At 36.9% G+C, this 24,916-nt stretch overlaps 1 pseudogene; it reads right to left on the bottom strand.

The window, feature by feature from the left end:
- Window positions 1-4,782: 4,782 nt before the first annotated feature.
- Window positions 4,783-4,882, bottom strand: LOC122123457 (annotated as a pseudogene).
- Window positions 4,883-24,916: the final 20,034 nt, after the last annotated feature.

Genomic DNA, 24,916 nt, shown 5'->3' with positions numbered 1-24,916 from the left:
TTTCCAAGAACCAACTCTTTGTTTTATTGATAATTTCTATAGTTTTATTGGATTCAAATTCATTTAATTCTGATTTAATTTTAATTAAAATGAATTAATTAAAATAATTATTTCTTTCCATCTATTATATTGGGGTATATCTTGCTGCTCTTTTTCAAGGAGGTTCAGATGTCTCATTACATTGTTGGTTTCAGATCTCTCCAATTTGTTGATATAGGATCTCAGAGCTATAAACTTGCCTCTGAGTACTGCCTTTGCTTGTCCCAGAGGAGCTGGTAATTTGTGTGCTAATTTTTGTTGAATTGCATGAACATTTGAATTTCCTTTCTAATCTCTTCCATGACCCACTCATGATTCAGCAGTGTGTTGTTCAGGCTCCATGTGTTACAGGAGTTTCTTTGGTGGCTTTTGGTGTTGAGTTCTAATTTTATTCCCTTGTGGTCAGAGAGAATGCAAGGTATAACTTCAATGTTTCTCAATTTTGACAAGTTTGCATTGTGGCATAAATGTGGTCTATTTTAGAAAATGTTCCATGTGCTTCTGAGAAAAACTTGTATTGTGATGCTGGTGAGTGAAATATTCCATAGATGTCTGTTAAATCTACTTGATCTATGCAGTTGTTTACATCTGCGTTTCTCTATTGGGTTTTTTCCGAGTTGATCTATTTAGAGGGGAGAGTGGTGTATTAAAATCCCCAACAATTAATGTCTTTGGATCTCTGTGGGATTTGAGGGAAAGGAATGTTTCTTGGATAAATTTTGGTGCTACGTTGTTTGGCGAATAGATATTTAAAATTGTAATATCCTCCTGAAGGAGAAATCCCTTAATTATTATGTAGCCACCTTCTTTATCTGTTCTCACGAATTTTAATTTGAAGACTATTTTATCTGATATTAGGATTGCAACTCCCGACTGTTTATGGGGGCCGTTTGCTTGGTAGATTTTGTTCCAGATTTTAACACTTAAAATGTGTTTGTGTTTACTGGCAAGATGTGACTCCTGAAGACATCAGATAGAAGGATCTTGCTTTTTAATCCTACTGTACAGTCCATGTCGCTTAATTGGATAATTATGTATGTTAATGTTGAGAGATAGGACTGAGAGGAATTTGGGAGCTCCTGTCATGTTATCTACCTTCTTGGGGGCTACAAAAACTGGGTTCTTCCTATGTTCTTGGATTCTCAGTTTGGGTGCATTTTATTGGCCTTTATTGTGGTCTTGTTGGTTTTCTATGTGTAGGACGTCTTTAAGAATCTTTTGTACGGCTGGTTTGGTGGAGATGTATTGTTTCAATTTTTCTTTGCTATGGAAGGTTTTTATTTGGCCTTCAGTTATGAAGGAGAGTTTAGCTGGGTACAGTATTCTTGGTTGATTGCTGTTTGTTTTAAAGGCATGGCATACATCATTCCAGGCTCTTCTTGCTTTGATTGTCTCTGCTGAGAAATCTGAGGTGATTTTAATTGGTTTGCTTTTATAGGTGATTAATCTTTTCTCCTTCAAATGTTTAAGGATATTTTCCTTGGTCGGAATTCATCCTCTGCGGATTATAATGTGATGGTGGGATGTCCTGTTCCTGTCTGGTCTATTTGGAGTTCTAAAAGCTTCTTGTATCTGAATAGGCCTATCTTTTTCCATGTTTGGGAAGTTCTCTGCTAGGATTCTGTTAAACCAATTTCCTAGACGATTTACTTCTTCTGTTTCTAGGTGCTCCTCTGCACCCATTATCCTTAGATTAGGCCTTCTGATGCTGTCTTCCAACTGTTGGATTAATCTGTCATATTTCTTGGACTTGACTTGGATGGTTGTATGTTCTTTCTCTATAATATTTAGGCTGTCTTCAATCCCCGAGTTTCGATCTTCTGCATGGTCTAACCTGCTGTCAAGAGTTTCCACTTTTTTAAAATTTCTTTTCCTTCTAATTGGACAGCTTTGATGGCTTCAAATGCTTTATTGAAGCTTTGTTTTAGATCTTGTATAAACTTCTTTACTTCCTTAATTTGGTGTTCAGTGTTTATTCTCAAGTCAATTAGTTGTTTGGTTATGGTTTGCTTAGATTCCCATTTCTTCTGTTGGGTTCCATTCAGCATTCCCTTTGTGGTCTCCCTGAATTACTTCAGCTGTTTGTTACTGGATTCCATGAACACCTTTAGTGATCATTGTGTATCCTCATCCTGCTCTCTCAATTCCTGTATTACTCTTCGCTTAGCTTCCTCACGTTCACGCCATTCCTGTAGTTCTCTTTGAGTGTTCTCAATCTGTTCATGCCATTCCTGCCTTTCTCTTTGAGTATTCTCAAGCTGTTCACGCAAATCCTGTATCAGTTTTTGAGTAGCTTCCTCACGCTCAGGATATTCCTTTATAAACCTTTGGTTTGCCTCCTCTCTCCCTATCATGCTCATACAGATTCCTTTGTATGTTTTCAATCTTTTCATTTATCATGTTTGCCAGCAGTGTTTGTAGAGCTATTTGGGAACTCTCCTCTGGATTATTCATTATCTGTTCTGTCCCCTGATTTTCATGAGTGAGAGTTGAGATACCCGGACTTGACATTTTTCTTTTGTTTTTCCGGCTTACTCTGCCTATTTGGGATGAAAATAACACCAGTTCTTTGCTTGAACACTATCTTAAGGCAAGCATCAACCAAAGTCTATATTTGCCCAGTCAATAGTCTGCAGATACAATATAGTTCAATAGAACATCTATTCAACGTCAAACAACTATATATTAATGGGCTACAAACTGCAAATCCGAATTTGGCAAACCAGAAATTATTAGGTTGAGGGAGAGATGTGGGTAAAAAATAGGAATAGAGATATGTGGGAAGGCACAGGGAGATTTAACTTAACTAAGTCTTAATCTCAAAGCAGGAAATAGGTTGGATAGGATGAAAGTAGAGAGAGAAAAAAGAAAAGAGAAAGGGGGAAAAAGAGACCAGAAAAAATTGAAAAGTAAAAATTAAAAATATTATGCAGAATCAAAAACGAAATATTCAGAGAAGAACGTGCATATAATGCAGAAGGGGAGGGATATAAAAGAGATGTGAAAAACTTAAAAATAAAAATACTTAAAATATTACATAGGTATAAATAGGTAGTAATGCTATTAAGGAATTTAAGTCTAAGAGGTTTTGAACTGAGTAATAAATTTGTGGATTAAGTGTGTACACATGGAGGATAAGGTCTAATAATGGACTATGTGTATATCTGAGAATGTGCAGAAAAACAATTAAGTCACATAAAAAAGAACAAAAGAGAAGTAAAGGTGAAAAGAATAAGAAAGAAAGAATAAAGATCAGAAGTTCAATAGAGCAAAATAAAAAACAAAAAAATTTTAAGAAAAAAAGAAGAATAACGCACACACACATATACCACTGAAATAAAAATTATAAGAGGGGAAAATAGTTACTAGGAAACTTTTTTTTCAAAAAAGGTAAAAATTAAAAAAAAACGGTTTAGAAAAAAATTTTTTTAATAAAATGTACAAAAAAAATAGTTCTTTAATTTTTTTGGGAGTGGTGGGAAAAATCCTGTATCTCCCTTGTGTCTGTAACCAGCCTCTTGTTGGAGTCTCTGGTCTGCTTGTGGTGTTTGATTTTCCTATGGCTTGGTTGGTTTCTTAAGTCAGTTTGTTTGAACAGGCAGAAAAATGCTCTACTTTACCCAGGATTTTGTGATCCTTCTCTCAGGTTAGTTCAATGGGAGAGAGATCTGCTTTGATTAACACAAAAGAGGGACATGGCTTTTTCCTCAAGTTTGGAGATGCTGTGATGAGGCTAGGTTCTGGGTAGAGTTGAGGCCTTTCAGCAAACAGTAGCTTTTCCCAGGAGGTAGCTTGTGAGAAACTCAGAGAGCCCAGCGTGGAGCCACTCTCCAGGTTTATGTTTACTGAATTTCAATTGATTGTCAAGGATGCTAAAGGGAGGGGCAGACTCTGGCTCTGATTACCCAGTGAAGAAAGCCACTCTTGGAGCTTGCACCTGAGCTGGGTGATTTTTCCCTGGGTGGAGCTCTCTGGTAGGACTCTTTAGGTTCTTGTGACCTGCTAAATGACTCTAGTTTTCTTCCAAGGCCTTAGTTGGAGCTAGCAGCTCCACCGAGCTTTGTCAGTACCCAAGATGGAGATGTCTGGTAGTTGGGGGGGAGGGGTGGCCTTCTCTCCTCTGCTCTCTGAGAAGGAGTGAGGACATTTGGCTTCTACTCCCGCCGAGTCTTGGTTCCTGGGTGGTCTCTGGTCTGCGAACTGCAAGATGAAGATGTCTGCTCCTTGTCAGTTCTTGCTGGTGTTGAGTAGAATCTGCTTGTCCACCGTGTCTGGCTCCTTTGTCCTGCATTCTCTGTGTTACAGGATGGCGGCTATGGCCAACGCTGCTACCGAGGCTGCTGGCAAGTGCTCAGATCTGTCTCCTTGCCTGGATTTTCCCTCTCTGTCCTCTGTGTATAGTGATGGCACACTTGGTGTGATTCTCTGGCTTAGGACTGTTCACTGGAACTCTAAAACTGCTTTCTATGCGAGAGCTTGTTTAGCCTACAGCTTCTCCTCCACCATCTTCCGGGAAAACCCTATGACCATGGTTTAAATTTTATTTCTTTGGGATAAAATGACAATGTTATCTAATTTCAAGTTTTATAAAGTTTATGCTATGTAAGGGCCTTTCTAAGGTGAAGATTTAATATACTGATGTCAAACTAACCTTTAATTCTATGAATTACATGTATTGTTACACTTGTATTTTTGTAATCAACTTTTTAATAACTGTTTTTCATTTCTTGCATTTGAAGAATGAAAAATATGGAATATTTCACAAATTTTCATACCATCCTTGTGCAAGTACCATTTTAATCTCTGTATTGTTGTAATTTGGGTAGACCTGCTGCTGAAGCATGTAGTATCCTCTAAATTTAAGTACGTAATGATACAATATTTATACAGGCATATATCCATGGTTGCCTATTTGTAACAAGGAACCCTTATTTTTCCTAAAAATGCTATTGATCTTATTTCTCTAAAATTCTGTGCATAGTGGAAAAAACTTATATTGTATGGTCGATTGTTCACATTTGCAATTTTTTGTCAATAACTATTTTGTCGTTTTCATTTTAAATTTGATCATACTTTGAAACCTTTACAGCTAAGTCCAAAGGTGATGGCTTTTCAAGTACTTATTTATCAACTGAGTTAGCTTTGTGGAGCTAATGGATTCAAAGTAAGCCTTTCTTAAGAGCTATTTCTAAACTTCTGCAGCTTAAAATCTCCTAAATGAGGTCTCAGTGGCACAAATGTCTTCCTGACCCTTTACCCTTCTTCCATGTAGGAACAGACCAACCAGAATATCTTACACTGACAGCATAGATTCTTACTGGAACAAAACTAATCTTAGTTACAAGGGTTCATAGAGAGATGAACACTTCAGACCGAATTGTTCAGAATAGAAGGTATTTTATCAAAATGTAATTGTTTGGGCTGGGACGTTGGCTCAGTGGTAGAGCGCATGCCTTGCATGACTGAAGCCCTGGGTTTGATTCCTCAGCACCACATAAGCAAAAAGAAAAAAGCCGGAAGTGTTGCTGTGACTCAAGTGGTAGAGCTCTAGCCTTGAGCTGAAGAGCTGAGGGACAGGGCCCAGGCCCAGAGTTCAGACCCCACGACTGGACCCAAAAACAACAACAACAAATATATATATATATAATTGTTTATTATACCTATTATTTCAAAAGTAGCTAAAGCCAAAAAAGTGAAAAAGTTGTTTATATGCATGTTTACTTAATATCCTGGCCTGTCTACCATACAACCAGGCAGGAACTTACACTACTGACTTTCTATCACCAAATATGTCCATAGCTCCTGAAGAAGTCTATATATTTTTCATCGATATTAGGCCTTAAATTGGTAATGTTTTAATCAAAGTGTTTCCTCTTGCCTCCAGGCTTTAAATTTACAAATGGTAAAGCTTTAGGTCTAACTCTACCAAAAACTGAGGTAGAGATAATGGAATAATACTTTAAAACAGAGTTGCCTTTGATACCCTAACCAAAACAGAACAATGAATAACAATTTCTTATATTATATGTACTTATATATTTTATATTTATATGTGCTGATCTTAAATTTCACACAGTGACACTTACTAGAATTAATTCATAATTTGACAAATAAATTGAAATTTATTCCCATAAATAGATTGGAACATAAATAATTAGGTTTAGAATATATATTTGAATATAAAAAGTATCAATGCAATGTCTTTGCTATAAACTTGTGATACCATCTAAGTGTTCTTGGTCTTCTGAATTCACATAGTAAAAAAAAAAAAAAAAAAAGTATTGTTTTCCTCTAATCTAGAAGAGATTTTACACTGCTGCTGTGTTTATTGTACTAACTCGCTGGTCCCAAAGTGATTTTCTTCATATGATGCCTAAAAGCTATTATTCTTCTGCAGTACCCACGGGTCAGAGGATACCAGGTCCCAGTTATCTGCATCATCAGATAACAATGGCAAGTCTTCTCACCTTGGCCCATGCAGCATGCTAACAGAAAGTAATTGAAGACCCATCTCAATTTCTTATTTCCTATAGTATTTCAGGGTCCCAATTCCTTTACTAATTAGCAGTAAGCAATTGTGAAATGTAAGGCAACTTAAAATGAAAGAGGAAACCACAATATATGAGAGAATGTACTGTAGTTCAAACTTTCAATTTACAGATGACAAGCCCATATGAGTAAACAAAATCACAAATGTCAAAAGATTAATTTTAATACCCCTCTCCTAATGATTAATGAAAGATTTCAGTGCAGCCAAAAAAAAATTTCTGGAATCATAGATCCATAATTGGTCTACCAAGACTAGGAAAACTTGATTTAGAGGTGAAATATAATTTAGAAAAACATTAATTGAGAAGACCCTTAGTGCTTCAAAACACTAGTACTTCAGTAAAACTTGGTTCTGTAGAATAAAAATGTCATTTTCAAACCAATGATAACCTACTGAAAGTATATTCCTTTTCAAATAAACTTTTTAGAATCATATTCAACAAAATAACACTTGACAAGTAGATGATAGTGACATTAAAAGTTTCTCAAGTGCAGGAATCAAGCTACAATAGAGTTGATTTATTTACCCAACACTAATGCCAAATAAGTTCAACCATTCAATAAAGTGTAGAAATAGTATCTCCTACCATTTGCCTTGTTCAGTAGGTGCCTTCCAGAAATGTGTTAAATATATCAACCTCCCATAATTCTAACCCAAATATTAGCTAATAAAGTAAATTTCATCACATAAGAAGGTACATTTTAAAAAGTCACTAATAGTTGCCTTATCATGTGTTGCCTTATCATATATTTTCCCTATATGTCTAACATAGTAAGAAATATGACTTTAAATCATGAATATGGGTACTGATCAGAGATGTGACAAACATAAAATCTATCTTCTATTTCTATCATATTCCTCTAAGTAGTAAATTTTAGTTTTCTTCTTTTTCCAAAACTTATAGGTAGTAGAAAATATCATCCCATGTAAAATAAAATAATCACACACCATTGCACAAAGCCATTTATAAAAACTGGTAGTTAGCTATAAATTCTAAGCGATTTTTAAACTTTCTTGTTGACTAAAGCTTAATCTTCCAAAAAGATGGGAATAAAATGATGTTTAGGTGCTTCACGTCCCCAGTCTTGCAAATTGTTATTACAGATGCATGAATTATGGAAGTATATGCTGACATCAAGCATGAATTATGGAAGTATATGCTGACATCAGTTCAAGTATATTCAGGATTGAAACTCTATGGAATGTATATAAACCTTTCAAAGTATTAACAGACAGTTTAACAGAATGACTATCACGAAGTTGAAACCAGAAATGAATAATAGTAAAGACATAGAATGAATGAAAAATGGAACAAGGGGCAAGTACAGCTAGAATACTCAATGTACACATGAATAAGTAAGTGGTAAATCTGAAATAAATCTTGGAAAAAAGGTTGGTTGAGAATGATAGAATGAGTGACTCTGATTCAGGAGCATTGGACAATTAGATAGACATATTTAATTGTAACACACTTGCACAACCTTTTGAAATTCAGTTAAGAACACAACTACAAACAAAAACACACAAAAATCACAACCAAACAGCAATCTCTAGAAAGTATGTATATGACCTCACAAAATTTTAAGCAGTTAATGAAGGGCAGTCTTGGGAAAAGCAAACAAAGCTGTTCAAAGAGGGCAGGTTTGGGTAGGGGAGAATTTTGAACAGATTTAAATAGATTGTCTAAGGTTATAAATCACCTACATCTACTGCAAACATTTTATTCCGTTTTTTTTTTTTTTTGGTCTGGTCGTGGGGCATGAACTTTGGGCCTGGGCGTTGTCCCTTAGCTCTTGAGGTTAAGGCTAGTGCTCTACCACTTGAGCCATAGCTCCACTTCTGGCTTTTTTCTTTTTTTCTTATGTGGTGGAATCAAACCCAGGGTCTCAGGCATGCAAGGCAAGCGCTCTACCACTGAGCCACTTTCCCAGCCCCCATTCTGTGAGTATTCTTTGTCTGAACTGGTTACTCCAGTCCTGAGTTGTGGCTTTATAGCTTATGAAGATCGAATGGAAGAATCAAGATCAAGAACCCATTACACCACTGGAGAGAAAACAGTCCTCTATGGTTTCTCTCATCTCTCTTCACTACTCTTTTCTCAAACTTTTAATAAAGTCAAGTGATTTTGAATTGTATTTCTTTTTCACAGAATTACTGTTTGGTAATTAAATGTCAATTCGCAAATTTTGATTTCTTTTTTTTTTTTTTAAAGAATTTTGAATTTAAATTCCACTACAACATTGTTTCACACAGTCAGAGTTTATTTCTTGGGTAAGGACAATTCTCAAGGGAACCTACAGGATTTACAGCAAGGTTTGTGAGGTTTGTTTGTGTAGTGTGAAAATGAGCCATATTCACCCACATTGCTCCCTCTCAGCTAAGTCTCCATGGATTTCTTTGCATGAAAGCCTATTTTCCCAGACAATTTTAAATTTTCTTAATAGGCTAAGTTGTTATAATTTTGAACAATTAAAATTTACCTGTCATAAATTTTTAACTCTTTTGAAATTCCTTTATCAGAATCGTGAATTCACCAATCTTAATCCCACCTTCACCATCAAAAACAGTTAACATGTTGCTTTCATTATATAGTGTCCATGAAAATACTATTTTCCAGTGGCTTTGTTATGCATATATTTGACCATATAAGCTGATGCGGAGCAAAATGAACTCCAAGATATGGAAACATATTTATTTGTAGTTGTTTTTTTTTTTTTTGATGTACTATGTGATTTCTATTTTCTTTGAGATTTTCCCCTATGTTTTATCCCCTCCTCTGTTTGATTTTGGTACTCTGTGTATTGTGTATACATTTACCTTAATTAGGGAAGGGAACAGGAACAAAAAAATGGCGAGACAAAAGACGAACAGCAAAGCAATGCAATAGCAATTCTCACAAGACAATAAGTTGGAAATGTACATTACAACTTGGGAGGGGTAATAGGGTGAAGGAAAAACTGAGAAAAATGAGAGAGGGGATAACAAGTTTGAAAACTTATGTATTCACTAACTTACAATGGCTGTAACCACAGTGCACATCACTTTCACATTAAAATTAAATTAAAAAAATAAGCTGATGAAATAAAATTTCACTGTTTTGGTATAGTAAATATTGTTCTTTATGTAGTAACTTTTAAAATATCAGTATTATTTGGCATCTAATTTGAATTAATTATCTCTTCTTTATCAGAGGGTCATCAACTGTAATGATATCCAACTACACAATTTTTTCACAATATACTTGCCAATATTTTGAAAATAGAATAAATTTAGTACTTTGTTATACTAAAACAGAAAACAGTTTAATTCTATGGAAACCCATAACTTTTAAAAGTAAATAAGTTGTTAAGAGGACAGAATGCATGTATTCTTCAAAATTCCTATGACTAATAACTACTCATTTTCAAATTCTGAATATTCCATACCTGAGAGATTCAAAATATACCTGTTTGCATGTTATGTAATTCTGCAGTAGATGCATTTTCCAATGGAGTGTTACAGACTGAGAAGTGAACAGAAAAAGAGCCACATTCTGATATGGGATATGAAGCATGTGATAATTAATTCTTCAAGAGTAAGCAGTTGTTTATCAGATTAAGCTATTATTTCTATGACCATCAATCACAAGATTTATGCCATAAAGTCATCCTAGCCTGCCAGTTTCCAACTGGTAGGGTGCACCTCAAAATTCCCTTAATTCACATCAAGAATAGCTTATGTCCATTGTGAAAATACACTGCACTTCTGCTAATGTGATGCCCTCCATATTCTGGAAAGAACACCACTATATACAGAGTTGTATCATTTTTCCTCTACTGGTATTCTTGCAAATATTATTTATATTTATACATTCTTAACTACCATAGATAATCACGATGCGAAGTTTGGAAGATTACAGTTCAAAGACTGTGAAGACTCAGGGTCTATGTTGAAGGGGAAGAATGATGGAGGCTCTGGCCTCAGGATTATTTGTGGACTGTGTTTGAGTATTAGAAAAGCTCTTGGCATGCCAGGCTAGAGAGGGAAAATGTTCTCTCTCCCTATCTCAAAACACATGTCACAGACTCCTGAGAGCTGAGTAAGTAGCTCTTCTGCTTGCTTAAGCATAGTTAAACAGCTGGTCAAGCATTTCCCTGAGATTGGAGAAGTGGTTTGAGCTTGCTCTAAAATAGTTTAGATACTAATATACCAAGACAGGGCTGGGAAGGTGGCTCAGTGGTAGACGATTGCCTTGCATGTATGAGGCCCTAAGTTCGATTCCTCAGCACCACATAAGCAAAAAGAAAAAAGCCGGAAGTGGTGCTGTGGCTCAAGTGATAGAGTGCTAGCCTTGAGCCCAAGAGCTGAGGGACAGCGCCCAGAGTTAAGGCCCCACGACCGGACCCCCCCAAAAAATAATATACCAAGACAATATCTCATAGGTCAAGTAAAAATGTATCTGTTGAAATTTTTGTGTGAATGTCTTCTGACCAAATCTTGGCAAAGATCATGCTTGCTTGTCTTTAAATACCACTAACAATAAAGCACAGCATGCAGTGGCAATTGCTGTTTGCACTCTGCATCCCCTGTGTCCTGGTGATTTTGTTACCCTTACCCAGGGACCCAAATGCACTCGATGTTACAATTGGCGCCCAAACAGGGACCATGCATTGTTGAATTCAGGAAGGGATATTCAGGTAAGTAATTTTAATTACAGGGTGATAGGACAAGTTAAATCTACTCCGTACTTACTTATGCCTTAAACATTTACTTGCTGTTTATGGTGTAAATATTTCTTCTTCTGACATAGAAATGTGTATTAATGTAGTTAGGAAATGGTATCCTTGGTTCCCTGATGAAGGAAAATTCGATGTTGATAATTGGAAATGAGTAAAGAATATTGTAGAAAAAGCTGTTCAAGAAAGGGAAAAGATTCCTATTAGATTTTGGTCCATTTGGGCTATTTTACATACCCTTTTTAAAGCTTCGAATGAGGAAAGATTAATAGCAGACTTAAAGAAAGAGGTCACCCCTTCTATTGTAGATTTACAGTTGGACTCTGAGGTTAAGGACACAATAGATAAGGATGCATTGCAATTATCAGAGAAAAACAAGAGGTAAAAAAGGCTCAAAAGGAATAAAGTGTAAATAAAATGTCTGAGCAAATGCAATTGATTTTCTCAAAATTACAACATATGGAGTTGGAAATTAGCAGAGTGAAAGGAGAACCTGAGAAAGTGAAAGTAAAGCAGCCTTTGGCTCCTCGACTGGCTGAAGCAATTTTTACAGCATCACTCCCTCACAAACAGAGGGCTCAGACAGTGAGTTTGATGATGAAATGCCTATTTTTTCTTATCCTGTAATTCGACCACCCCCTATGAATAGTATAGCTCAACCAGCCAGATATGAAGGTGTTGCTGTTGATGATATTGGTAAACGTAAGAAGGCAGTTGTATGGTCCTCAGTCTCATTGTGTTAAGGAATTGCTTAATGGGCTTGCCCGACATTACAATAATTTTGCTCCAGTGGATTGGAAGATGCTTTGTAGAGCCTTGCTTAAGAACCTAAATACCTACAATGGAAAATGTGGTTTACTGAGTTATGTACAAAAAGGGCTAGACAAAATGCACAGAGCAGTAATCCACATCTGCAGAACAATATGAGGATGCTCATATAAATGTAAACTCTCCTGAAGAGATCCATGAGCAGTTAAGAGACATAGGTATTGAGGCATGAGAAAAGGATTCCACCGGTAGGAGAGCATTATGGCTCTTGGACTAAAGTAATTCAAAAACCTAATAAACCCTGTATTGAATTTTTATCACGATTGAAATTGATCGTGGAACGTACTGTTGTGGGAGAGGCTGGCATGGCAACAACTGCTGAGCATGTTGGCTTATGAGAATGCTAATGAGGACTGTAGACGAGCTCTATTGCCTATTAAAGAATCTGGGGATGTGAATACATATTTAAGGGCCTGCAAAGACTTTATATCTGAATCCAGGAATATTCAGGTGTTTGGTGAAACTATGACCACTACCCTGGCATGCTTTGCAAACAAAACCCTCTAATCTAAAGTGTTTTGGATGTGGTCAAATGGGACATATAAGAAAAAATTTTAAAAATGCTACTGATGTAACAAGAGAGGACCAAGAATTTGCCCTAAACGTGAAAAAGGGAAGCACTGACAAGGGGAGTGTAGAGCAAAAATAGACAATAAAGGAATTCCTATAAAATATGCTTAACTTATGCAGGGAAACTCTCCATCGGGCTAGCCCCAGGGACCAGGATTAATAACCGAGGGCAGCCAACCATCTTTTCCCTCGTCCCTGCCACAGCCCACAGAGCCGCAGTGGACATACCAGCCTTAAAAGATTTTATTTTGAAAGGTGGTGATAAGACACAAAAAATTCTTACCGGAATTTATGGGCCTTTACCTGAAGGAACATTTGACCTATTGACCGGTAGATACAGTCTTAATACAAAAGGAGTTTTAGTACATTTAGGAATTATTGATGCTGTCTATATTGGGGAAATAAAAATTTTAATGTCAGCTTCTGCAGATATTTCCTTTAAAAAGGGAGAACGAATTGCTCAAATTTTGTTATTACCATATATATATCTATTGCAAAGTCATTTGGGGGATTTGGAAATACTAACCAACAAAAATGTGTTTTGGACTACTCATAATACTAAAATACAGCCTAAGATTAAAATTAATATTCAGGAAAAGATATTGACAGGACCAATAGATACTGGCTCAGATATTACATTTATTAAAACTCATGAATAGCCTAATCATTTATTATATAAAATAATCCCATGTAATATTAAAGGAGTTAACAAAACTCCTGTAAATTTTATATGACAAGCAGTGTTGTATGTTACTATAAAGTCAGAAGATGGACAGACAGCTGTCCTTAAACCTTATATTATGGAGGTTCCAGTTAACATAATTGGTAGAGATGTACTGGAACAATGGGGAGCTCATATTCAATTTTAACATTTTTATATGGAGCCCATCATGATATTATGGAAATCTGAGGAACCTCCTTGGATTGAGTAATGACCTTTATCTAAAGAAAATTTACAAGCAGCTCATCAATTAGTTGAAGAACAGTTAACCAAAGGACATATTGGGCCGTCTATGTCACCATGGAATTCTCCAATATTTGTTATTAAAAAGAAGTCAGGGAAATGGAGATTGCAGACTGATTTACGAGGAGTTAAGGCATCCATGTACCCTATGGGGGTTTTACAACCTGTTATACAGTCGCCTGCAATGCTTCCTAAAAATTGGCCAATAATAGTAATAGATTTACAAGATTGCTTTTTTACCATTCCTGTACATGTAAAAGATTGTAAAAGACTTGCCTTTTCTTTACCACAAATAAATCATTAAGCCCCTCATCAGTGCTTCCAATGGAAGGTGTTGCCCCAAGGAATGATGAATTCTCCAACTATGTGTCAGATATATGTTGATAAGGCCTTAAAACCTGTTAGACAAAATGGCCTCACATTTATATTTTTCATTATATGGATGATATTTTATTTGCAGGACCAAATATGACAGAATTAGAAAAGGTGTTATAGTGCTTACCCTCTATAAAGATTTGGATTAATAATAGCACCTGAAAAAATACAAAAAAATACAGTGGTAAAATATTTAGGATACGTTGTTTTTAGACAAACAGTCGCACCTCAAAAAATATCTCTATGACGTGATCAATTACATACATTAAATGATTATCAAAAGTTACTAGGAGATATTAATTGGATGCAACTGGCCTTAGGAATGCCTACTTATCAGTTACATAATTTGTTTTCATTGTTACAAGGGGAATCTGATTTACATAGCAAAAGAACTTTAACTAAGGAAGCTGAAAGAGAAGTACAATTTGTACAATAGAGAATAAAAAATGGTTTTACATCGAGTAATGCTAAATCAACTCATAAATTTATATATTTTAGATAGATGGAAATAACCAACAGGAATTATAGGAGAAAATGAGATACCATTAGAATGGATTTATACACGGCATAGATTTACAAAAAATATGCCATATGAACAATAGTTGGCAATTATTATTCAACAGGCCAGGCAATGGGTATTTACCCTATCAGGGTATGATTTATTTGAAATTATCTTTCCTTTGCCAAAAGACTAAGTAAAATATTTTTTAAACATGTCTGAAATGTTACAAATAGCATTAGTAAATTTTACTGGGCAATTTTCCTATCATTTCCCCAAATGTAGATTGTGGGATTGCTTACATACACAACAATTTGTAATTAATAATATAATTACCACGGCCCCTATTTCCACTGCTCTTACTGTTTTTATACATGGCTCCAAAACAAAAAGTGCTTATTGGACAACAAATAAATATTGGGTACAAACAACTACTTTAGCATCAGTTCAACAAAATGAACTTTTTGCTGTTATTAAGGTGTTACAAGATTTTGTGGGAGATATTAATATTGTTACTGATTCTGCCTATGCTGTAGGGGTTGTGACTAATATAGTCACTGCTGTTACATATTCATCTAAACTCCAGCTAAACCAAGTATTTAAACAATTACAAGCATTACTGCAACAATGTAATGCCAAAGTGTAACTCACATTAGGGCTCACTCTTTGTTACCTGGGTACCTTGTATATGGCAATAATCATGTTGATAGTTAGTTTTGCTTCTGCTAAACAGGATCATGCTCATTTACATACAAATGCTGGCCATTTACATATGCATTATAAAATACCTTATTCTCAAGATAAACAAATTATAAAAACGTCTCCTATCTGCAGACCAATGCATTTGACAGTTGTACATGCTGGAGTAAATCCTCGAGGATTACAACCTAATGAGCAATGGCAAATGGATATAATCCATGTACAAGCCTTTGCCCATTTTTCCTTTGTACATGTTACAATAGATACTTATTCCAAATTTGAGCTTTTGCCCTTACGGGAGAAACTGTTAACAATGTAATAGAACACTTTTTGGAAGCTTTTGCCATTATGGGAATGCCTGCCAAATAAAGACTGATAATAGACCAGCCTAAAAAGTATCAAATTTAAAAGATTTTGCAAACTTTATGATGTGGTACATATTACAGGAATAGAATATAACCCCCAAGGACAATCCATTATTGAACGAGTTCATTGCACACTAAAACAACAAATCAAAAAATTTAAAAGGAGGAAAAGGTTGGATGAAAGTATGGCTATTTTGTGGTTTTCCATGCAAAATCCTAAAATAATTTTACATCAAGTTCTTTTTGTTCTTAATATTTTAAACTTACCACAAGTAGATACTTTAACTAGAGCTGAGTGCCATTTTGAACAAATATCAGAAAAACCTTATTTAAATGCTCCCGTATGGATTAAGATTGCATTGGATGCAGAATAGCAACTAGGAACGTTATTACATAAGGGGCGAGGATAGGGTTTTGTGTCTACACAGGATGGCAAACAATACTAGCTTCCTGCCTGATGCATACAGACGCAGCCCATTGAGGACAGCCCCATATCCTGCAAGGAATAGGCCACCAGTTGAGGAAAAAGAAATCCCCACTGCCCACCTGGGGGCAGGTTAAAAAGTTGACTGCAGAAGGACAAAAGATGTTACAATGCAATGGTAAACCTGTCATGGCTGAGAACTTATTCTTGGCCATGTGTGCCCTGCTTACTATAAACTCTGTCCATGCTAATGCTAATTTATTGGGCCTTTGTTCCTAATCCTCCTTTATTGAACCTGTTGTTTGGGGAGACATGGATATAACCATCTATCATGTTCCTGTTGTTTTATCTCCTTGAAATAATTTGACATTTTGCAATAAGGATGATGTAGCTTTTTAAATTTTACTTACGATACTCATTCCTTGCCTGTTTGTCTGGGGCCTCCTCCATGTTTAGTTATGAATGGGCAACATTGGGTTTTACCTGGGAAATACACTTCCAATTCTAGGACACAGCTGCAGCGATTAACTACTTGGTCCATTAATAGTAACTGGGAAAGTGTGACCTTTGATGGCAAGTTATCCTTACCTATGTGTCCCAATTTTACTTATATTGATTTAAAATATCAGCCTTTTGTGTGGCAAGAGTGTAGAGAAGCATTTGGAAAAGTGTTCAATAATTTTATTAATTGGGGACCTTTTGGAAAGTTTATTAACACATGTTCAGAATAGAATATTACCAGATGTGATTCATCAAATGTTACTAGGATGCTGGAAGCCATTAATGGATCATTTACTGGAGATCGACTAATGGCCTGGGGAGATGGAGGCATTGCAGATGCTCAATGGGCTTTCATGGCTGCACCCACTGCTGTTCACACTCATCTTTGGAAGGTCAGAGCGGTGCTGAAACCCGTGATGCTATCAAATGGATCATTTTTCAGGGACGTGGAACTCTGCATCCACTTATAATTTTACTTTGTACAAATCTTATGATGTAACTGTTTGTGTACCTCTGCCTTATGTATTTTAGTGGGAAATTTTACATTTTCTCCTACTATTTCTTGTTTTAATTGTCGCCTGTATTCTTGTGTTAATTCTTCTCTTAATTTTAATGACAGTGATAGTAGTATGATATTACAACAAAGAACTCATATTTGGCTACCTGTTAAATTCGGAAGAGAATGGTCCCAAAATCCTTTGGAAAGTGTTGTTATTGAATTTTTTTACCAAACTACTAAAACGTACAAAGCCATTGTAGCAGTGATCTTAAACTTAATTGCTATTACCACTGTTGCTTCAGTGTCTGGAATTGCCCTACACACTTCCTTACAAACTAAGCACTTTGTGGAAGAATGCCACCAGGATTCACATGAATTGTGGGTCTCACAGGTAGAAATTCATGCTCTATTATAAACACAGATTAATATTCTTAAACAGACAGTGGGATGGTTAGGAAAAAAGTTATTGGTTGTGGAAAAACAGTTATTGTTAAAATGTGATTGGAATTTCACTACCTTTTGCATTACTAATGTAAAATATAAAAAATCTATACATGATTAGAATGTAATACAGCACTATTTATCTGGAAATTCTACAGCTGCTCAATTGATTGCTCAGTTACAATTTAATGTACATGATATTTTTGGTAAACAATTTACAAATGATGATGCTTCTAATATTGCTGATGCATTTATTAAACAATTGGAAGGGTTGGATCCGAAATACTACAAAGCATTTCACATACTGCTAGTGGTATAGGAATTATGATTGTTATTATTTTGTTTGCACTTGTACTGTTATATTTGATTTTTATGAAACCAATGCAAGCGTCTATGATAACCCTGTGGAAAGCTTTACTTTTAAAACAAAAGAAAAAAGAAGGAAATTGTGAAGACTCAGGGTCTATGTTAAAGGGGCAGAATGATGCAGGCTCTGGCCTCATGATTATCTGTGGACTGTGTTTGAGTATTAGAAAGCTCTTGGCATGCAGGGCTGGAGAGGGAAAATGTTCTCTTTCCCTGTCTCAACACACATGTCACAGACACCTGGGAGCTGAGGAAGTAGCTCTTCTGCTTGCTTAAGCATAGATGAGCAGCTGGTCAAGCATTTTCCTGATATTGGAGAAGTGGTTTGAGTTTGCTCTAAAATGGTTTAGATAATAATATACCAAGACATTGTCTCATAGGTCAAGTAAAAATGTATCTGTTGAAATTTTTGTGTGAATGTCTTCTGACCAAATCTTGGAAAAGATCATGCTTGCTTGTTTTTAAATACCACTAACAATAAAGCACAGCATTCAGTGGCAATTGCTGTTTGCATTCTGCATCCCCTATGTCCTTGTGATTTCCTTACCCTTACCCAGGGACCCTAACGCAGTAGATGTTGACAAAAGCCCACCCAGGCAGGAAGGTTCCCTAGATTCTTATCTCCAATAAACTTCTCAGCAAAAGACAGACACAAGTGAGCTGAGGTTGAAGTGGTAGGGCACAAGCCTTGAGCATAAACAGGCACAGAGACAGTGTCCAGTCCCAGAGTACAAGCCCTAGGACAAACCAATAAAACAAAAATAAAAAACAAATCCCAAACCTAACATTTTTCTCACTGTATACAGAGGCACGTAATAAAGGAAATTGCTTCCTGTGTTACATAGAAATAGAAGAAAGAAGATATCCCACAATTATTCTCTTCATACCATGTTATAGCAAAGCCTCTAAAAATTGCCCTTTTTCTAAATTTATAAATTAATATCATCCATTTGTTGGCAACTCTGTGTACATTATTCACATTGACATTTTATACATGAAGTGTTGGAGTTATCTATTACCTGAGTTCTAATTATAACTCTCATGAAAGAATATTCTAGGCAAATAGAATGCAAGAAACATTTGTAAATTTGTCTACTTAAAAGAATTTTGTAAGTATCCTATAGAATATGAAATTACAAGCAAAACCAAAATATTTATTTTAAATCTAAACTCTAATTTAGCAAGTTCTACAGTCTTTCATTAGATTAACTTTGCTCTTTCTCCAGGCTTAAGTTTTTGTAATCCTTCATCCTTCCCTTGGAATCTAACAGAGTGGTGATTACTTACTTTTTCAAATTTTGGATGGGAATCATGAGCTATTTTGCATCTAAGAATGTTCTGTAATGAAGAGAGCATTTAAAACACAACTGAGGATTATATATGAGTTGCATTTCAATAGGAAACTTGAGTTCTCAAAACATAATGACATAATTAGCCCAAACATCAAACTTGGTATTCCTTTCTTGTTTGGTTTGTTTTATTAAGACAAAATTATACTACCTGGTCCAGGGAAGGTGTCACTGTGTAATTCCACTATCTAATCTCCTATTTTAGTCTGAGTGCTAGAATTCTAGCCTTGTATCACATTGCCCTTCCATAGTTTCTTGGTTTATTTAATCTAGATACAGACTATCAATTCTGAACTAATCCAGTAATATTATCCACTGCACTGCTCAGAGTGTTCATGTACTCTTTTCAAAGATGTTATAACATTTGACACAGGATATGAACATTTTCAGATGCACCTGCAGGAGTCTCTGATTCATTCCTCCATGGATCCGATCTCTTTAATAATTATTACTTGACTCTATTACTATCTCTGGTCCCTATATATGTAATATTCTTAAACTTTTTTGAAGAAAGTTCACTTGAGAACTTTCTAACATTAAAAATTATCACTTGATTCTAGTCTTACTCAGGACATATTTTCTATTGTTTTCTAACTTTTCCACATATTCTGAGAGTTGCTTAATATGTGTACTTGTACATATATAAGTGCCTCTGTATATATGTGTATGATTGCATGTATGTATGCAAAAGTCTCAACATCTTATTCAGCAATCTTGCTCATGTCTGGTATTCCAATACTTGAGCCATTCTTTCAATCCAGATTTTGGCTGGTTAATTATATATAGTTTCTCAAAACTGTTCTTCCCAGGCTGGATGCAATCTGAACTTCCCAGACACCTTTACCTTCTTAGGTTTTATTTCTCCAGTAGTATCAACTTTTAAATTACAAACATTTTGTGAGTGTAAAGGCTAAGCTGTAGCCTAGATTTTTAACTCAAGAATTCATATAAAGATAGATGAACATGCACATTACATATGCTGAATGTACAGTTAGAAATGTGATCCTAAGCTGGGTGGTGGTGAGATCTTCGGATAGGGTTCAAAGCCAGACCGGGCAGGAAAGTCCTGGAGACTCTTTTTCCAATTAACTACAAGAAAACTGGTGGCACTGTGGCTCAAGTATAGAGCATTAGCCTTGAGCTGAATAGCAGAGGGACAGCTCCCAGGCCCAGTGTTCAAATGCCAAGACCACCACCAACAAAAAATATATAAGTAAAGGAAAGAAAATGTGATCTTATCCACCACTTCATGGCTAGTATAATCCCTGCTCTCTCAGGATGGACTTTTTTCCAATTAAGTTCATGCTCTTATATCTGATTTGCATTGGAAACAGAATTGTGCTTCCATTCTACTGTCTACAAAGTTGCGTGATTAGCAAGCATGGTTTAGAAAGGGAGTGGCCTCATACTTCGTGTTCCACGTAGGAGTAATGCTAAGTGACATCAACTTTATAGACATCTCTTTTCAAAGAAGAAATATTAGATGTTTATTGTAAAGCTAATATTTGACATTTTTTCTTTTTTTTTATTGTGAGAATACCGTACAGAGGAGTTACAATTACATGGGCAAGATAACAAGCACATTACTTATCAAGCATTGTTGCCTCTTCTTTGTTTCCCCTTCCCATCCCTTCCCATACTCCCCTCTCCCCCCACCCCACACTCCCCCACACCAAAGTTGTAAAGTTCGTTTTTCAACATAACGACTTGTACATCTCATTTTTGCAATGGGTCCACCTGTATCCCTAAATGATTTGTTTTTAGAGAATATGTCCAGCAAAGAATCCACAACATAACTCAGCAAAAGTAGGTGCACTGAATCATTTTGGAATTAATTTTTTGCTTGGGAAGATTATTGATCTTGTTGTTCCTTTTGGGGAAACTTAAAGTCATATTTCACTTTTTTGTTGGTTGTGCAGCTTGAATTCTGATCCTGGGCACTGTCCCTCAGCTCTGCAGTTCAAGTTGAGTGCACTACCACTTTAGCTACAGCACCACTTCCGGGTTTCTGGTGGTTAATTGAAGATTATGGTCTCATGGACTTTCCTGACAAGACTGGCTTTGAACCACAATCCTCTGGTCTCAAACAGAGGATTACAGGTGTAAACCATCAACACCCATCTCATATTTGCAAATATGTGCACTGAATGGCACTGTGTAGACAAGGAATGGAATTTTTAACCAAAGGATAACATAGCAGCTTTTCAGAAAAATTGAGGTAGCAGTAAATATGTCCTCCTTTTCCATTTTGTTACATTAATGACTCATGAGCTATGGGACCCTTACATTAGCATCCTGTGACATCTGTATAGGTATATTTAGTATCAGGAAATGTTCATAGAGAAATCTAGAAAGAATGAGATTTTTAGAAAACAAAGGAGATAAGGTATGAAAGAACAGCATAGAAGGAGATACATTTATCATGCAGCGATTAAGAACTAGCCTAAGAGATTTAGAATGCTAAAGGCAATGAGGAAAAGCCTACTTGACAACTAGTTCTTCAATAACCAAAAATGGTTCTCTAGACCAGTTTCTGGTAAACTTAGTTACTATCATTTTTTTTTCCATCTGGAGTTATTCCTTATTTTCTGTCACAACTATTAATTAGCCTCTGCCTTTTTGGTGCCAAAACTGACCAAAAAGGTTTCAAAATCACACTTAGACTATTTTCACTTTGTGATTAGCAGTGATGACACAAAATCCTGGAATCATTGAATTTCCAGAATTAATCTTCAGCTAACATCTAAGCCCATTCCTAGCATTAATTGCTGTGACTTAATGAACAGAACTTTTTTCAACACAGTATCCTAACATAAGTAAAGTACATGAATTAGGGACTATTGTCAGGTGTCAGTATGGAAGGAGCAATTATATATTTCAAGTATGGGTTATTTATTTTCCATTTACTATTTTTTTGCCAGTCCAGGGGCTTAAACTCAGGGGTAGGGAATTATTCCTGAGCTTTTTTTTTTTTGTTCAAGGCTAGCACTCTACCACTTGAGGCACAGCATTCCTTCCAGTGTTTTTCTTTTTTATGTGTTACTGATGAATTGAACCCAGGGTTTCATGCATGCTAGGCAATTACCATACCATGAAGCCACATTTTCAGAGCCCTAAATGACTTTCATAAGAAGGCATTACATTTTCATTCTGTAACTATGCATCAGAAGTTTGTCCAGGTGCTAGAAAATGATGTAGAAAGTAAAACAATACAATAAGTCCATTAAGACTGGATGGACAACGAATTTCACAGTCTAGCCAGGGCACAGTGGGTCTTACCTCAGGGAGCTGTTTAAACAGGCTAAGCGAGATAGCTCCTGACCCACAGCCCACCTCCAGAATGAGAGTATCACCTTAGATTCCAGCCACATGGGGATGCTGGACCCCCTCCTCCAGCACCCATTCAACCAGTTTTTGTGAAAGAGAGAAGAGAAAAGTCAGAATTACAATTAAGTCGGGTGCCGGTGGCTCAGAAATCTAATCCTAACTACATAGGAGGCTGAGATATGAGGATCATGGTTCTTAGGCAGCCCCAGCAGGAACGTCTCTGAGACTCTTATTTCCAAAGATACACCAGAAAACCAGAAGTGGTGCTGTGGGCTCAAGTGGTAGAGCACTGGCCTTTTGCTGAGGAGCTCAGGAACAGCGCCCATGTCTAGGGTTCAAGCCCCACAACTGACAAGAAGTGGACTTCCTACCACAAGAAGTGGATTGAATAGCACCCATTGTCCTTGAGAGCATGGTAGTGAAGTGAGGCCGAGCTTCCTGTGAAGCTGAAGTCATAAGGAGATCACCTGACTTCTCTCTGCCTCGGTTTCCCCAGATGCAAAACTCAACACAGTGAAGGATCCCCTTCCTCATGGGGATAGGGTAATGATGAAAGAGAGCCATGTTTTGTTTCAAAATCCCCACCTGTTGCATGATTAATAACTGACCCCACCTGAGCCCTTTGCTGGTATCTTCCTGTCATTTGCTCACAGAATTGCCGAGAACCTTCTCTAAAGGCCACTCCCTCCATGCCAAGCCATGCTCAAGAGATTCCCTCTGTATAAATCCCTTGTTTCCTCAAAACTGTCCTGTGAGGAGAATGAGGTCTGATGGCTGTGGCCCTACCCAGAGCTTCACCTGTGGTCAAGAATCGGCTGCTGTGGACTAAAAGTTTGGGATAATCTATCTAAATCGATGACTGAGCATGGCGCTACATGTCTACCATCCCAACTACAGAGGACCAAGCCTGGTGGAGCATACCTGTCCCAGATAGGAGGACCTCAATCCAGACCAACCAGAGCATATATTGAGTCTCTGTTTCAGAAATGCCCAAGACAGAAAGGTGGCTCTTTAGAGCCAGGGTGAGGAAATAAGCAGGGGGTCATGGTGCCCCCAGAGGAGTGTCTGACCCCGGAAACAGTATGGGCCAAGAGCAGAGAACCAGGGCCAAGGACCAGGTCAGGGCTTTAGGTGGGCTGGCAGTGCACCATTACCTGAGGTTTGAAATCCTGCACCTTGGGAAGGGGGGAGGGAGCCGGGGTGTGGGCTGGCATCTCCATTTCTTACTATACTCCAAAGTTGCTTGAGTCTCTTCCTCACCACTCAGCCACCTCTACCTTCCTCAATTGCTGGTAGTATTGGAAACTAACAGAGGGAATCCAGGTGCTACTGGGCAGCATGGAATGTGGGCGTGGCCACCATTCTTGTATCCCATTGGTTAGAAAGAACCATGAAATAATGGGGGTGTGGCTAGAATTCTGTGATGCAAGCAGCATGGGTGGAGTCAAGAAGACAGCAGCTCCCCCAGCCCTTTTCCCAGGGACCAATTTAGTTGGAGAAAAGAGGATGACCTTCTTTAGCTGGATGGCTGCACAGATTATTGTGTATGTCTGTTTGTTACCAGACCTAGACCTTGATCTCAGGATCTGGGAACAGTCTGTGAGCTGCTTTTGCTCAAGGCTTGCCTTCCACACTGGAGCCCTGGGCTTCTGGCTTTGTTGGAACTGAAGTTGGAGAGAGGTCTCAAGGACTTTCCTGCCTAGGATGACTTTGACCATGATCCTCCCATCACAGCCTTGTAAGTATCAAGGAGGACTGCTGAGAGCCACTGGTGCCTGCCTAATCATTGGTCTTGCTGATATTCTTGGACAGAACGGTGAGTACCCTATCCCCAAGTTGAAGTGGTGGGAGTTGGAGCCCACAGTTGGAATCCTGGTCCTGCCACCTCCAAATGGCAGGAGATCCTAAGGAACTCATCCTATCCATATGAATACCAATGGAATGTGATGTATGTCATGATTGAATGGGCAGTTCTTGAATGATTCTAGGATAAAATTATACACAATTATATTATAAGATACTGACCAATTTTAGTTAATTCTTTATTAAACATTTAAACAATCACATTCATAAAATTTAGGCATAATAAAATACATAAGAATTGGGCCTCACATACTGCAAAGGTGCCATTTTTCTGCCAGGACTGGGATTGAAACTCATGGTCTTGGTAACTCTGTTGCACTATGTGGGAATGGGAAGCTGGCCTCCTTGAAGTCAAGAAATTCAGGTCTGTTCCTCATGCCTAAAACAGATCCCCACCACTAGAAAACATCCTGTTCATGTACAATTTACATATATGATTTATATTTATATACATAAGTTGACTCCATATTGCATTCAGTAGTTATTTTATTTTTTTGTTTTATTCATGTATTGACCATTTATTTTATTTACTATTATGGAAC

This window comes from Dipodomys spectabilis, unplaced genomic scaffold, assembly GCF_019054845.1.
Source record: "Dipodomys spectabilis isolate Male_0828 unplaced genomic scaffold, ASM1905484v1 ptg000228l, whole genome shotgun sequence".
In the NCBI taxonomy this organism is placed as follows: Eukaryota; Metazoa; Chordata; class Mammalia; order Rodentia; family Heteromyidae; genus Dipodomys; species Dipodomys spectabilis.
This window is presented reverse-complemented; position numbering and strand designations above follow the sequence as displayed.